We start from the raw sequence: 13328 nt of genomic DNA, 5'->3' as shown, positions 1-13328 counted from the left end.
GAGATTTCTCCCCTCAGCACCATGCCACATCCTTTTCCTCAGTGGTGTTTGGAGCAATGCGCTGTGCTTGGGGGAATGAGGGTTTTCCAAGTGCTCTGAGAGTGTGGAAGGGCCACTCAGTCTTTTTCTAAAGCATTGCATGCCTCGAGAAAGTCTCTTTTCATTACCATATTTCAGTTTGCCTCATAAAACTGATCAGATCTAGCCCGCTCTGGAAGGCTCTTCTCTTTTCATGAAGAGCTACCATGTTTCAGGGGAAAAAAAAAAAAGGGTGTTATTGAAAGTGCCCAACCGCATTCTTAGGTAATAACGAGAAAAAACGCCGATGTCATTTACATTCTGTGGCAAACGAATGCTCTCCTGGTTCTCCCAAGGATGCCCCTAAGTGCTGGTGTGGTTTTCAGCAGGTCCTCATCACCAGCATCCGGTGGATGCAGACAAGGACTGCCGGGGAGGGGGCCAGGTCACTGGGCACGGACTGCTCGTGTGGCTCAGCAGTGAAATATTCTATTACTATTCCTGTCTGACCAAAGCCACAATTTTAGAGCCATTTAAGAAATTTCAATGGAAAAGAGGGGGGCTACTGTGCGAGGGACTGAAGAGGTCAAGAAATCCCAGAAAATGAATATATTTTCGCTAGTAAGTTAATACAAGGTAGCTAGTGTTATATAGATAGCTAGTGAAAGGCTAGAATTTACAATGAGCAGTTGCTTCCCTCCCTTTTCATTGTGAAAATGGTGACCTTGGCTACCTCTACCCAGAAATTCCCCTCTAACAATACCGCCTTTGTTAATGGGAGCAGGATGGGCAGCAAGAATATGGGGAAGGATTGACTGTTTCTGTGAAAGAGTGGAGGGCATGATTACTTTGCTGGGCCAACAATAATGAAATGCCCCAAATGGCCATAAAGATGTTCTGGGTGTTCCTACACAGTTTCTTAGATAAGATTGTTTTGTGAGTAGTTAGAACTTAGCAATAGCATCATGTGCTTAGGATTCAAGGACACAATGCTATAATGACCAGACCTTGGTTTTTGTTGTGGTTTTTTTTTTTGCCTGGTTCTTAAATGAAACCTGATTTTAATTTGTACATGGCCTTTGCCTTGGTGGGAAAAAAAAAAAAAAAAAAAACAGTCACAATAGCTGGAACCTCAATTTGCTCAAATCTGTCTTTTGCAGCTGATTTTATTTACTTACAGGCATAATTACATTTAGAAAAAGTTTTATGGCATCAGCAATAAAAGCAAATGAGTGCATAAATTTTCTAATCATTTATTTCCCACACAAATTTTAATTATCCAGATCCACAGATTTGGGACACTTCCCCTTTAAAAAGGATTGTTTTTTTTTGTTTTTTGTTTCTAAGTGTTGATTCTCACTATAACTAGTGGTTTGTACTTTTTTTTGTGATTGGCCTCCACATTTTTTTTCCTTCAAACTGGAATGAATTTCACATCTCCCTAGATTAGTTCTTATGTTTGTAGTCCTGATATAAACATCCTGACCACGAGGAAATGTTTGCATTGCTTAAAGAGCCACTTCGGTGGCTGGAAAGGGTGGTTTGGGCATGAATGATAATGGTACTCTAATATACATGTCACTCAATGAATCCTCTGTATTGGCTTGAAGAAGAATCTGAGATTTAAAAACAAAACAAAAAAAATTAAGGTCTGGTTTTCTTGCTGAGTGATCGTGGCCAAATTATTTAACATATTAATTCTCAGTTTCCTATTTTATTAAATGGTGATGATAAAAAAAAAAAAAAATACCTGCTGACTATATTGCTGGAGGACCAAATGAGATTTCTGTGTGAAAATGTAAACTATAAAATGCTGGGCAGCCAAAACCGGTTTGGCTCAGTGGGTAGAACGTCGGTCTGCAGACTGAAGGGTCCCAGGTTCGATTCCTGTCAAGGGCATGTACCTTGGTTGTGGGCACATCCCCAATGGAGGGTGTGAGGAGGCAGCTGGTCGATGTTTCTCTCTCATCGATGTTTCTAGCTCTCTATCCCTCTCCCTTCCTCTCTGTGAAAAATCGATAAAACATATTTAAAAAAAATCCTGGGTACATTATTAATGACTCATTGAAAGACTCGAGAGGATATATATGCTAATCTAGAAGAGCTGATGGTTATCTATCAGTGTAAAGCAGTTACAAAGTGCATTTGCAGGAAGAAAAATTCCTTGGAAGAATGAGTGGGCTCCCTCGCTTCCTTCACTTCCCTTTTAGGCAACAGATCATATTCAAACATTGCACTTGGCAGGGAATCTAAAGATTTGTGCGATATATTTACCTGGTGGTTACCTGAGAAGTAATGTTCTAGTTTTATGTAAATGCCTTCAAGCTACATTGGTGCCCAAGTGTGTCATCTGGTTTTAGAGTTCCACGTATCCTGCGGTTTTAAAGAGTTAATAAAACCTTAACTACATAATAAACTGCTAGGGAACAACTGTGACAAATGTTGTTGGCATCAGATATACTGGGAAATAGGGTTTCTAGCAGAAGTGGCTTAATTAGGAGCAGGGCCAGTTTCCATCCGCTATTTTCACCTTGGTTTCTGCTTCGGCAACAAGTCACAAAACTCGTCAGCCTTGCAGCCTAGAGCTTCCTAATTGGCTCCAAATGAGTCAGATTCCTGTTCTGTCTGGTGGTTAATACCATTGGCAAGTCTTGTAGATAAACAGCAGGAAGGGTGCCAAATCCTTCAGAGGACAAACAACATATCCTGGTTTGGCGGGCATCCTTTGTCGCTTCACATAGTTCGGGGCCTGGGAAAACTATCACTCCTAAATGCAAGGTGAGAACATGTGTCAAGATGGCTGAGAACTTTTCCCTGAGACAAGTAATGGTATATGACAAGTGAGGAGAGCTAAGAGCTGGTGAGAAAACAAAGAAAGAAATAATCACTTACAAATAGCTGCTTGCTTCACTGGAAAATGATCCTAATCAGGAATTTGCATTTCTTTAAAGTCTTTCTGTTAGTGATAATATCCCTATCCCTATTTCTCAAAGGCAATTATCACATAAAATGGCTTATAATAGAAGTGTTATTGCTTTCTGGGTGTTCAGCATGTAAGATTTTTATTGGTATACTTATCTTTTTTTTTTCTAAGCACCTGCAATTATATTTACATTCTGACAAAATACAGTGATGGTGGCACTTAAATCTCCCAAGTTTCTGTCTATGATCCTCAGCAATTTTAGTCTTTTCAGCTCTGTTTTCTGTAACAATTTCAAATGCAATTTGAAATTGGCACAGAAGTATCATTTGTAAAGTTTTCACAAAGCATATATTTTGGGTTTTGGTGCTAGATAAAGTTATAATAACTTTCTTTAGAATTAGGGTGGTAGGCCTGGGATTAGCTCAGGATCAGAACCTTACTAGTGAGGTTATAGGCTCTTGGCTTCAATGTGAGAAAAATTCTGACTGTGGGAGCAAAGAAGAAAGGAAATGAGGTGCTGGTATTTGTCATAAGTCATGTTGGATGGTTGGCAGGATTGGCTGTTGATGGATGTGCATGCAGTGAACTGCCTAGCAGAAGACAATTTGTGAAAACCACAAATAAGAAAAATCACAAACTTGCCACAAATTCTTTTCCTGGTTCCAGATTAAAATATACGAGACTTATTCTGCTAAGAATAGGTATTGAACTTACCTTAGATTTCTACCAAGAAAAAGTTCTTAAATGTATATGAGACACCCTAATTGGCATTCATGCAACAATCGTACATTTCCTGAGCATCTTCCCGGGGGTCTTTAAAGAGTCTGGAATGTCTCCCTATTTAGAAGCTAAAACATCACTCTGCCACACCTTCACGGGTGCAGGCAGAAGACCCAGAATCAGGACCTGTTAGATACAAGGACTTCCTTACTCACGGCACAGCGTGCAGGCTGAGCTGTATGTATATTCCTGTCAGTTTCCCTTGCCCAAATCCCATGGGGCCGTGCGGAGAGGTCCTGGTAGATGCTGTACTTGTGGTGGGTTTGTGTGACAGCTGACAGATGTTAGCTTGGGGAACCTATGGCTTTGAGAGTAAGCAAGCGTGTTCTTTGTCCCCTTTACCTCACTCCTCAAGGCTGCTTGTTGGGCATACAACCCTCAGAAACAGACTGTGTAGAGCAAACAGTGGGCAGAGCCTGACAGTCTCGACACCCAATGTAGTTGTGAGGGGTGCTCAGGACCCATGGTGAATTGCCTCTTCCAACACTGAGGCACTCATGACAGCTATCTCCCAAACCATAATTGTCTATGCATAAGTAAGTGTAATATGCATAAACGCTGTTCACATGTATTGGTAGTTTGCAAGCATTGAGGCTCAATGTGTTTAAATAAGAAACTGAAATCACAAGTAAAAGGCACAGCAGGCGGCACCACAACCCAGTGTTTTTTGACTCGTGGTCTAATGTTCTGAGCATTGGATGGTTTTGCGTTGCTGCTAAAGGATTTTCAGGCCTTGTTGGCCCTGTTTTAGTGGGGGCTTTTCCATTATTTTATTTAGTGCTTTGTACATTGGCTCATCTATTGCTGTTTTGATTCACTGGGTCTATTGTGTTCCTACATCTTTTCCTCCTTTTAGCTTAGATAAATCTGTTTTATTTCTAAAAGACGTGCAGCTTTCAGAGTTCTAGGAAATAAGCTTTCAGAGTTCTAGGAAATGGCAATATTGACTGCTATCATAGAATTTCAGAAATAAAATACACATCAGCCATAATTTAGTGTAACTGCTCCACTTCCATTTTATGAATAAGAACACAGAGGTCCAGAGGGTCTAGGAGAATTGCCACCCAAGGTCAAAGGTCTTAGTAGTGTTAAATAGAAGGTTAGAACCCAAGTTTTGTATTTTGTGTGTGTGTGTTTTTAATCTAAAATTCAGTGTTTTTTGCCACTGCACTACATTGCATTCTGAAAGAAAAAGAATTCAAAAATGTTGACAGAAGCCCAGTATCTCCCCTTTATGTATTCTAAAATTCTGTTTAGTTATAATAATTCTTCAGGATGATCAATTTAGGTATGGAAATGACAACAGAACTATGATTCCTTTAAATCATGGGTTAGAAACATAAATGCCTTTCTAAAAGCAGCGGGTGACTGTGGAGTAGCTGGTGTGGTCAGTGCGAAGCATGTGGGAAACTAGAAAAAACCACCCATCCAGACACACTTTGATTTAAATTTCTTGAAGACTGTATGCCCTCCAAATCTATGTCTGCCTTGCATTTGGCCCTCCAGCTGCCATTTCACAATAATTGAGTTGTATAACATGGTTTTTTAAAGATTTTCTACATCCTTTAATTTGATTTTGTCATACATGCTTTTAGAGAAAGCTAAATAGTTGTCAGCTGTTCTAACCCATTATTTTGCTGAAAAAGAAACAAAGCAGATTCAGTGACTTGCTCGAGTCAGGAAAGCTAGTTTGTCAAACCAGCTGTGACTGGAACCAAATTTACCAACTCCTAGTGCTGTGTTCTTTCTACTTCATCTTCAAACATTTATTTTTAGAAAAAAAAAGAATATTCAATTTTGTAAGTGAAAAGCAATGAGGAAAGTCAGCTTTGACTTGTAACATCACACTTTGCAGATAACCTTTTCAGGCATTAATCAATATATCTTACTGATAATATATATTATCACATGCCCATGGTAATTGACATGAGACATATAAAAATGTATTAGACATCTTTGTTCATTTCTGTCCTCTTTCATTAGGAAAGTTAAAACTAACATTGAGGAATAACTAGATGCTAGAATCTTCAGTATTGACTAAAGTGTAATAAAATTTCAGTAAATGAGAGATTATTAGGGACTAGAACATTTTAACTCTCATATTCCAACAATTATCTTTAGTGGCATATTTAAGTGATCCCTCTGTCATAGTCAAATAGTATTATGACACTTTAGGATACCAATACCAGAATTATGTAAGTGTGTGCGGAATTAGAATCTGTTCCTTTCATTCTTCATGTAAAATATTACATTTTGCCCATTGATATCTTAAATATCTTCTCAGCCTCTATTTTAAATTTTATGGCAAATACTGAAATAGATACAAGATACGCCAACTAAAGATGTGTTGAGAAGGAGAGAGGTTTCTGTCCACTAATTGAGGTGTTAAAAGAAAGATCAGAAACCCCCACAAACTATGGCACTCTATGCCTTTTGCTTTCTTTTTTGCTTACAACAGTATTTCAGTTCCATTCTTAGATTAGAAGATGCTATAGTCACCTTATTCTAATAGTTTCATTCTGCTTAGGACTTGGTTGGCATACCTAGCAGATTTGTCACATCTGTCTTTTTCTTCCTGTCCATCTCAGATGTGCGCTGTGTTCAGAACTCTCCCTTTGTAGGTACTTTGAAATTAATCCCAATCTAAGGGTTTGCATACTTTTCCTGCAAAGGATTAGGTAAACTACTTTGGCTTCATGGGGCATATGGTCTCTGTCACATCTCTGCTTTTATAGGGACAAAAGTAACCAGGAACAATAGGTAAGCATGTGGACATGGCTGTGTTCTAATAATACTTTATTTACAGAAAACAGGTGATGGATGGACTGCCTTCGCCTTGGCCCTTGTGGTTTGCCAACCCTGTAGTAAACTGTTAGTATCATAATAGGGAATGCTCACTCCAGAAGTTGAGCAAGATGATATCAGTTGTATTGGAAGAAGCCCCTGTTCACATTTTCTATATTTTCTTCTAGAGGCCCGGTGCCCGGATTTGTGCACAAGTGGGGTCCCTCAGCCTGTCCTGTGCCCTCTTGCAGTCCAGGAACCCTCAGGTTTCAGCCTGATCCCCACAGGCCAGGCTGAGGGATCCCACAGGGGCAGCAGGCCGGTTTTGACCCAAGCCCCGCAGTCCAGGCCAAGACCCTGCCAGTGCACAAATCCATGCACCAGGCCTCTAGTATGCATATAATATCTTTGGCTAATCTCTTCTCCCCTTTCCTCTGAGATTTATTAGTCTGTTCCATGTTTCCTTGCCTGAGCATTAAGGGTCTGCCCCCGGTGGTCAGTGCGTGTCATAGCTACCAGTTGAACAGTTGCTTAGGCTTTTATTATATAGAATAGCTATATTTTTATTTACTTTACAATGAGCTATATATGTTAATAAAGTAGAATGTAAATATAACATAAACAACTATACATATATTGAAATATCTGCCCCCAATTATTACACTGATAGTAGTGTGCTAAAAGATATTGGAAAATTGTGGACTCCTACTATAACTTTTCACAAAGACCATGCATTTGAAAATAGACCTCTCTCGTGCTTACTTACACATGAAAAAGGCATTCTTATTATAGGGAACAGTGAATGTGGAGCTGTGCAATATGGAAAGGTTAGTAAACAAGTGTAGTTAGGATCTTCTGAATTCTCTCTGTCATATTCCAATAGTTTAATTGGAACTGCCTCAGCTACTCAACAGTTGACCAGTAATTAGTCCAATTCTCACTTTAACAGTAATAATTTTCCATTTGGCATTCAAAAGAACATTATGAATTATTACTTTCTAAACATTATGAAAATAACTTATTCAGCATAAAGCATTATTCCCTAATTCTATTAATGGTCTAGACTAGTGGTCAACAAACTCATTTGTCGACAGAGCCAAATATCAACAATTACAATGATTGAAATTTCTTTTGAGAGCCAAAATTTTTAAACTGAAATTATATAGGTAAGTACATTGTTATTAACTTAATTAGAGTACTCCTAAGCTGGCCTTTGCTAAAAACATGGTATTTTGTGGAAGAGCCACACTCAAGGGGCCAAAGAGCCTCATGTGGCTCATGAGCCACAGTTTGCCTACCACTGGCCTAGACCATATATTCTATAACTTTTGTTAACCCCACATCATCTGAAAGTAATTTTCATATACAAAGAACAACATGGTCATCACTAAATAAAATGCAGACAGAACACAATTGTCTGGGGCCCTATCATCTTTTTAGAGACTATAGCTAGGGCCTTGGTCTACTGTCTAAACCAGTGGTTCTCAACCTTTCTAATGCCACAACCCTTTAATAGAGTGTGGTGACTCCCAACCATAAAATTATTTTCATTGCTACTTCATAACTGCAATTTTGCTACTGTTAATGAATCATAATGTAAATATCTGTGTTTTCCGATGGTCTTAGGCTCTACAGCAGCAGTTCTCAACCCTGCTGTAGAACCTAAGACCATCGGAAAACACAGATATTTACATTACGATTCATAATAGTAGCAAAATTACAGTTATGAAGTAGCAACAAAAATAATTTTATGGTTGGAGGTTACCACAACATGAAGAACTGTATTAAAAGGTCATGGCATTAGAAAGGTTGAGAACCACTGCTCTAAACCAATGTCAGCTACTGGGGGGTGGTTGTGATGGTTACAAAATTTTGCAAATACTTTTGTAATCCAGTTCTTCCGCCCCCTCCCCCCATGTACTTCTAAACATGCCCCTGGGCAAGTGTTAATTTTAGCTTTCACGTGAATTACAATTAATTTATTTTGAGACCTTCATTATTAATGTCATGAGGCTGTCTGATAAAATTTCAGTTCTTTGGGGCTATGGTAAATCCAGAGTCAGAAGTTCCATACAGGTAGCTACTGTAAGTAATCAAACTAAGTCAAAACCTTCTTAATAATGTAACATTATTGCTTCCTAGTAGCCAACTTTTATCTTTACAGTAAAGAAGTTGTATATTTTGAGGTTTGTTTGTGGTTTTATTTTGGGTTGTGCTAAGCATGTAATTGTAGGTGCAAGCGTGAGTTGCTAATGTAAAATGAAACATAATAAATAGATATAGTTTGCATTTTTAGGGTGGCCTTGTCAAGCTGGAGTTTAGATTAAGGCGGGAGCACGGAACAGACTATGTTAGCAGTCTGTCTTGTTCAGCTTTTCTTGTGCCAGTTGTCCGTTTTGTGGGAGTTGGTCCTGTCTCTCTCTCTGCATACCCACTTGCAGGATTACTCTGGATGCTGTCCAAATATTTAATATTAAAGTAGGCTCTTGACCTTATAGTAGTGCCGGCAACATGTCTCTTACTTTCTAACAGTTAATTGTAATCTTCCAGATAGCCACATTGTAAACATAAATTCCCTCTTACCACCAGGGAAAAATTCTTTTAAAGTGCTACTGGAGAATAATTTTAGATATTGAAAACTTATTCAGAGCATGCCTAAACATATCACCACTTGAGTTTCCATCTGTATTTGCTTATTTTGTTTTCTTTTTATGCTTACCAATGGCTCTCAGTTTCTATTTGTAATGAAACAAACCAGACATTTAAACTTGAGGAGGCATCTTGTGCAGTTGGAAAGACAAGGAAAGGAAAAGGAGAAATCTTTACTTAATGCTTAATTTGTGCCAAGTGTTTATTCTTCTTGTGTGAAAACATCCTCTTTTTTGCATCTTAATGTGTTTATTATTATTTAATTGATTATTTAATTTGTTGGCTCACTACAGTTTGTGTTAAGGAAAAATACATATTGTATTTGAATGGTCAAATGTCAAAATGCTCAACTTCCCTAAAAAAGACACAGGGGAAGGAAAGACGAGTTTGACTACTGGTCGGCAAACTCATTAGTCAACAGAGCCAAATATCAACAGTACAACGATTGAAATTTCTTTTGAGAGCCGAAAACTGACTTCTGTGCATGGGCCACGAAGTTTCAATCACACTCTATGTGCACACCCACACATGGTATTTTGTGGAAGAGCCACACTTAATGGGCCAAAGAGCCGCATGTGTCTCGCGAGCAGCAGTTTGCCAACCACTGCTCTAGGTGATGTCCTTGGTGGATACAGGCATCCTAGTAGGTAAAGCAAGTGTGAATGAATTTATGTTTTATCTCAGTGAAAAGCAAAAAAGACAATAAAATATTAAAGTAAAATATTAAAGTGTAAAGTAAGGAGTCATCAGGAAGAGTATAGCATCAGAAATAGAACATAATGTTGGATCACTTCTTGACAAAAATTGATGGTGGGATTCCTGTACTTATTTGCAGATGCTAGTCAATATATTTCAGTGTCTGATCAATCTCAATGCATTTATATTTGTAGCTGATGTATGTCATTCTATCTTGGTTTAAATAGATTGACTTTAACACCTTAAATGGAAACATGTAACAAATATGCACATAGAGTTCCACTGGATATTTATACTAGATTAGATCAGTAGACTGGGCTGAGGCTTTTGGGTTTGTTATGTTAGAGCCTAGAAGGCAAGTTGTAGGCTAGGAAAGACATATGGTGGTTTCCATTTTATTCTAATTATAGACTCTTAGCTACATCAATGAAATCTTATATTTGGCTTAAGAAGAACTGCATGCTGGTGAGCAAAATAACAGTATGAATCCATGCATCTGCAAAACATAAATTGGATTTTGATAAAAAGTAAATTGATTCTTGATAAAATTTTGAATGGTAATGGGACAAAAATTCCCATCTGACTCTAACCATTTTTTTGTTCTTGCAGTAACTTTTTCAGTGATATAGGCTGACTTTTTTTCTTCTTTTTTTTTTTTTTTTTTTGGCACCCACATATAGCAAATAACTGTGAAACGTTTCAAACCTCAAAGTGACACTAAAACTGTGAAGTATGAAATGGAGTGCCAGAGCCCGTGAGGCACATCGCACAGCACTGCTCAGCAATTCAGTGCGTGTCTGAGTTACTGAGAAACAGCAAGGCCCCTGCGAGATGCGGCACGATGGGTGCCACACAAATTAATAAATAAAAGCAATCTTCATTTGCAAGCACTCTCTACTGCCTAAACGCTACCGCCTTCTGTGTTTAGCAGCCCTGGCTGGTAACTGCAGCCTTGTCATCTGCTGTGAGAAATAACTGTATAAATGAATATTCTCCTTGCTATGTCAAGGTTACTGAGTGGTTAAGGAAAAGGGCTGTGGCTTTTCAGGCTTCTCCATGAATGCTGTATTCCCTCCCCCCCCAATACATGAATAGAGTCAGTTTGACATTGGTTTGTATTTATATCCATCCCCCACTTCTGATGATTTGCTCCCTTCCTAGGTTTCTTTGGATAGTATTCCAGCAAGGGTCAGATGAGTTCTTTCAGTTCCCAAAACCTGATTTAGGGCCTGTGTGTGGGGGTCCTTATGTATTTACTTGCGTCTGGGACTCAGGAAATTTGTGCATCTCACTTTTGAGAAGCATGTTCAGAGGGATTATTATTTTTTTAATTTAATTTTTTAAAATATGTTTCTATTGATTTCAGAGAGGAAAGGAGAGGGAAAGGGAAATAGAAACATTGATGATGAGAGAGAATCATTGATAAGCTATCTCCTGCACACCCCACACTGGGGATCGAGCCCGAAACCCAGGCATGTGACATGATTGGGAATCGAACCGTGACCTCCAGGTTCATAGGTCAACACTCAACCACTGAGCCAAGCCAGCCAGAATAGATCAGGAATTATTACCAAATCTCTTTGATTCTCTAGATTAATACAGAATGGGAAGGAGAGATGAGTTCCTCTGAGGTCCCTCAGGTGGATATGGGAGTCGTGCTAGGTCATGCGAGTGTTGACGAATTTGTTTTGACTCAGTGAAAAGCAAATGACAATAAAAATATTAATGAAAACAGCAGTAATTCCCTATTTCTTGAATGCTCATAAACAGTACTTAATATACAGTTAATTGACTTATTGCAATCTAATTTACAAGGCTCACAAGTCTCATTCCCCCATTTTAAGAATGAGGCAACTGATGCACAGAGCAGCTATGTGGTTTACTGAAGGCCAGAAGTGGAGCAGCAATTAGTCTGTTGACCTAATACCCTTGCTGCTCACCTTAAGTATATCACACTGCCTAGTATGATGCATTTCCTGAAGGAATGAGATTTTAATGAGCTGTTTTTAAAACCCTTAGTCTCAAGAGATATTTCAACAGAATGGTTAGTACTGGAGGATTTAGTAGATACCCAGCTGTGAGCCAAAGGAGAATAGTGCAGAGGTGTTAAGTGAGGTCATAGCTAGCAAGTGAGGAGGGAGTATGGGGAGCAGGCATGGGTGGGAGGACAGAGCTAGACTGAAGGAACTGCTGCCAAGCATGGAATTTGAGACACCAGGAGCTGCACAGAGAAAAGGGTGAGAACCAAAAAAATGTTTAAGTTTGGAAAGCAACTATGAGAGGCCAAATTAGCTGATGGACTAAGTAAAACTCAAATATCTGGAAGTCAGTTCTTTACTCACCTCCATGCGGGTCATCTATGAAGGAAGAGGAGTATGTAAGCCCTGCTTATGTTAATTTTTATATCTTCATTTATGAATCTACTATCTATACATTCATCCATCCATCCACCCACATCTGTCTTTTCTGAAAGAAACAGGTTTCTGGATCAGAGCCAGACTTTCAGTTACTCAGATAGCATCTCACCTGGGTTTCCCCCATGATTCAAGTCCTCCTGGTGAGGACAGAGGTTACTCACTTGCATAGTGGAGATAGTGCAACAGAAGAGGTATTCTGAAATTATGAATCTTTGAGCTTATTTAGAAAATTTAACACATTTTCCTATCCTCCTTTAGAGAGAGAGAGAGAGGAGGGGGGAGGGGGAAAGGAGAGGGATAGACAGAGGGGGAAGAAGAGAATGCGGGGGAGAAAGAACAAGTGCTTTAGAAATATAAACAAATTCAATCTGGAAAAAGGAGGTGAAATGAAGGTCCTATGTCTATTACTCTTTGGAATGCAAATTAATGTCTCCAGGAAGGTGCCTCTGAATCTCTCATGAGGCTCTATGGCTTTTTGTCATTCAAGCATCCTTCACTGCTGTGCCAGAATTCCTTGCTTAGAAAGCTCTGAGAGTGGAGGAATGAGAAAGTATTCATGGAGAATTAATTCCTAAAACCTGTTTTTAACTTTGCTTAAAGGAAAGATTAAGATTGGTTGACTAGGGATATATACACCAGTATTTTTTCCTCAGATGGACCAGGGCCCAAATAAACCTGCACAAAGGCTCAGGTTTGAGAGAGTCATTGAAATGTAGCCACATTATAGAGTTTTGGTTTGGTTTGCTATGCAGCATTATTATGGCAATTGTGATATTAGTGAAATTAGAAAGAAATTGACAAGATATATTTTGGTGATTGCTGGTGAGTTTCTGGTTTGAATGGGTGGCTATATGATGATGCCATTTACTGACGTGAGAAAAGCAAGAAAGGACAGTTTTTGGAAGAGAAAAATTAGGAGTTCCGTCAAATATGTTTGAGATACTTATTGACATGAACATTGACATGTAAGACAATTGTGTCCATGTATCTGAAATTTTGAGGACAGATGTGGGCTACAAAATAAAACTTTAGTATGGAAATAATTTATCTAAGGAACTGAA

The sequence above is a fragment of the Pipistrellus hanaki genome (assembly GCF_964339955.1).
Source record: "Pipistrellus hanaki genome assembly, chromosome: 5".
In the NCBI taxonomy this organism is placed as follows: domain Eukaryota; kingdom Metazoa; phylum Chordata; class Mammalia; order Chiroptera; family Vespertilionidae; genus Pipistrellus; species Pipistrellus hanaki.
The sequence above is the reverse complement of the archived record's forward strand: the minus strand, read 5'-3'. Positions refer to the sequence as shown.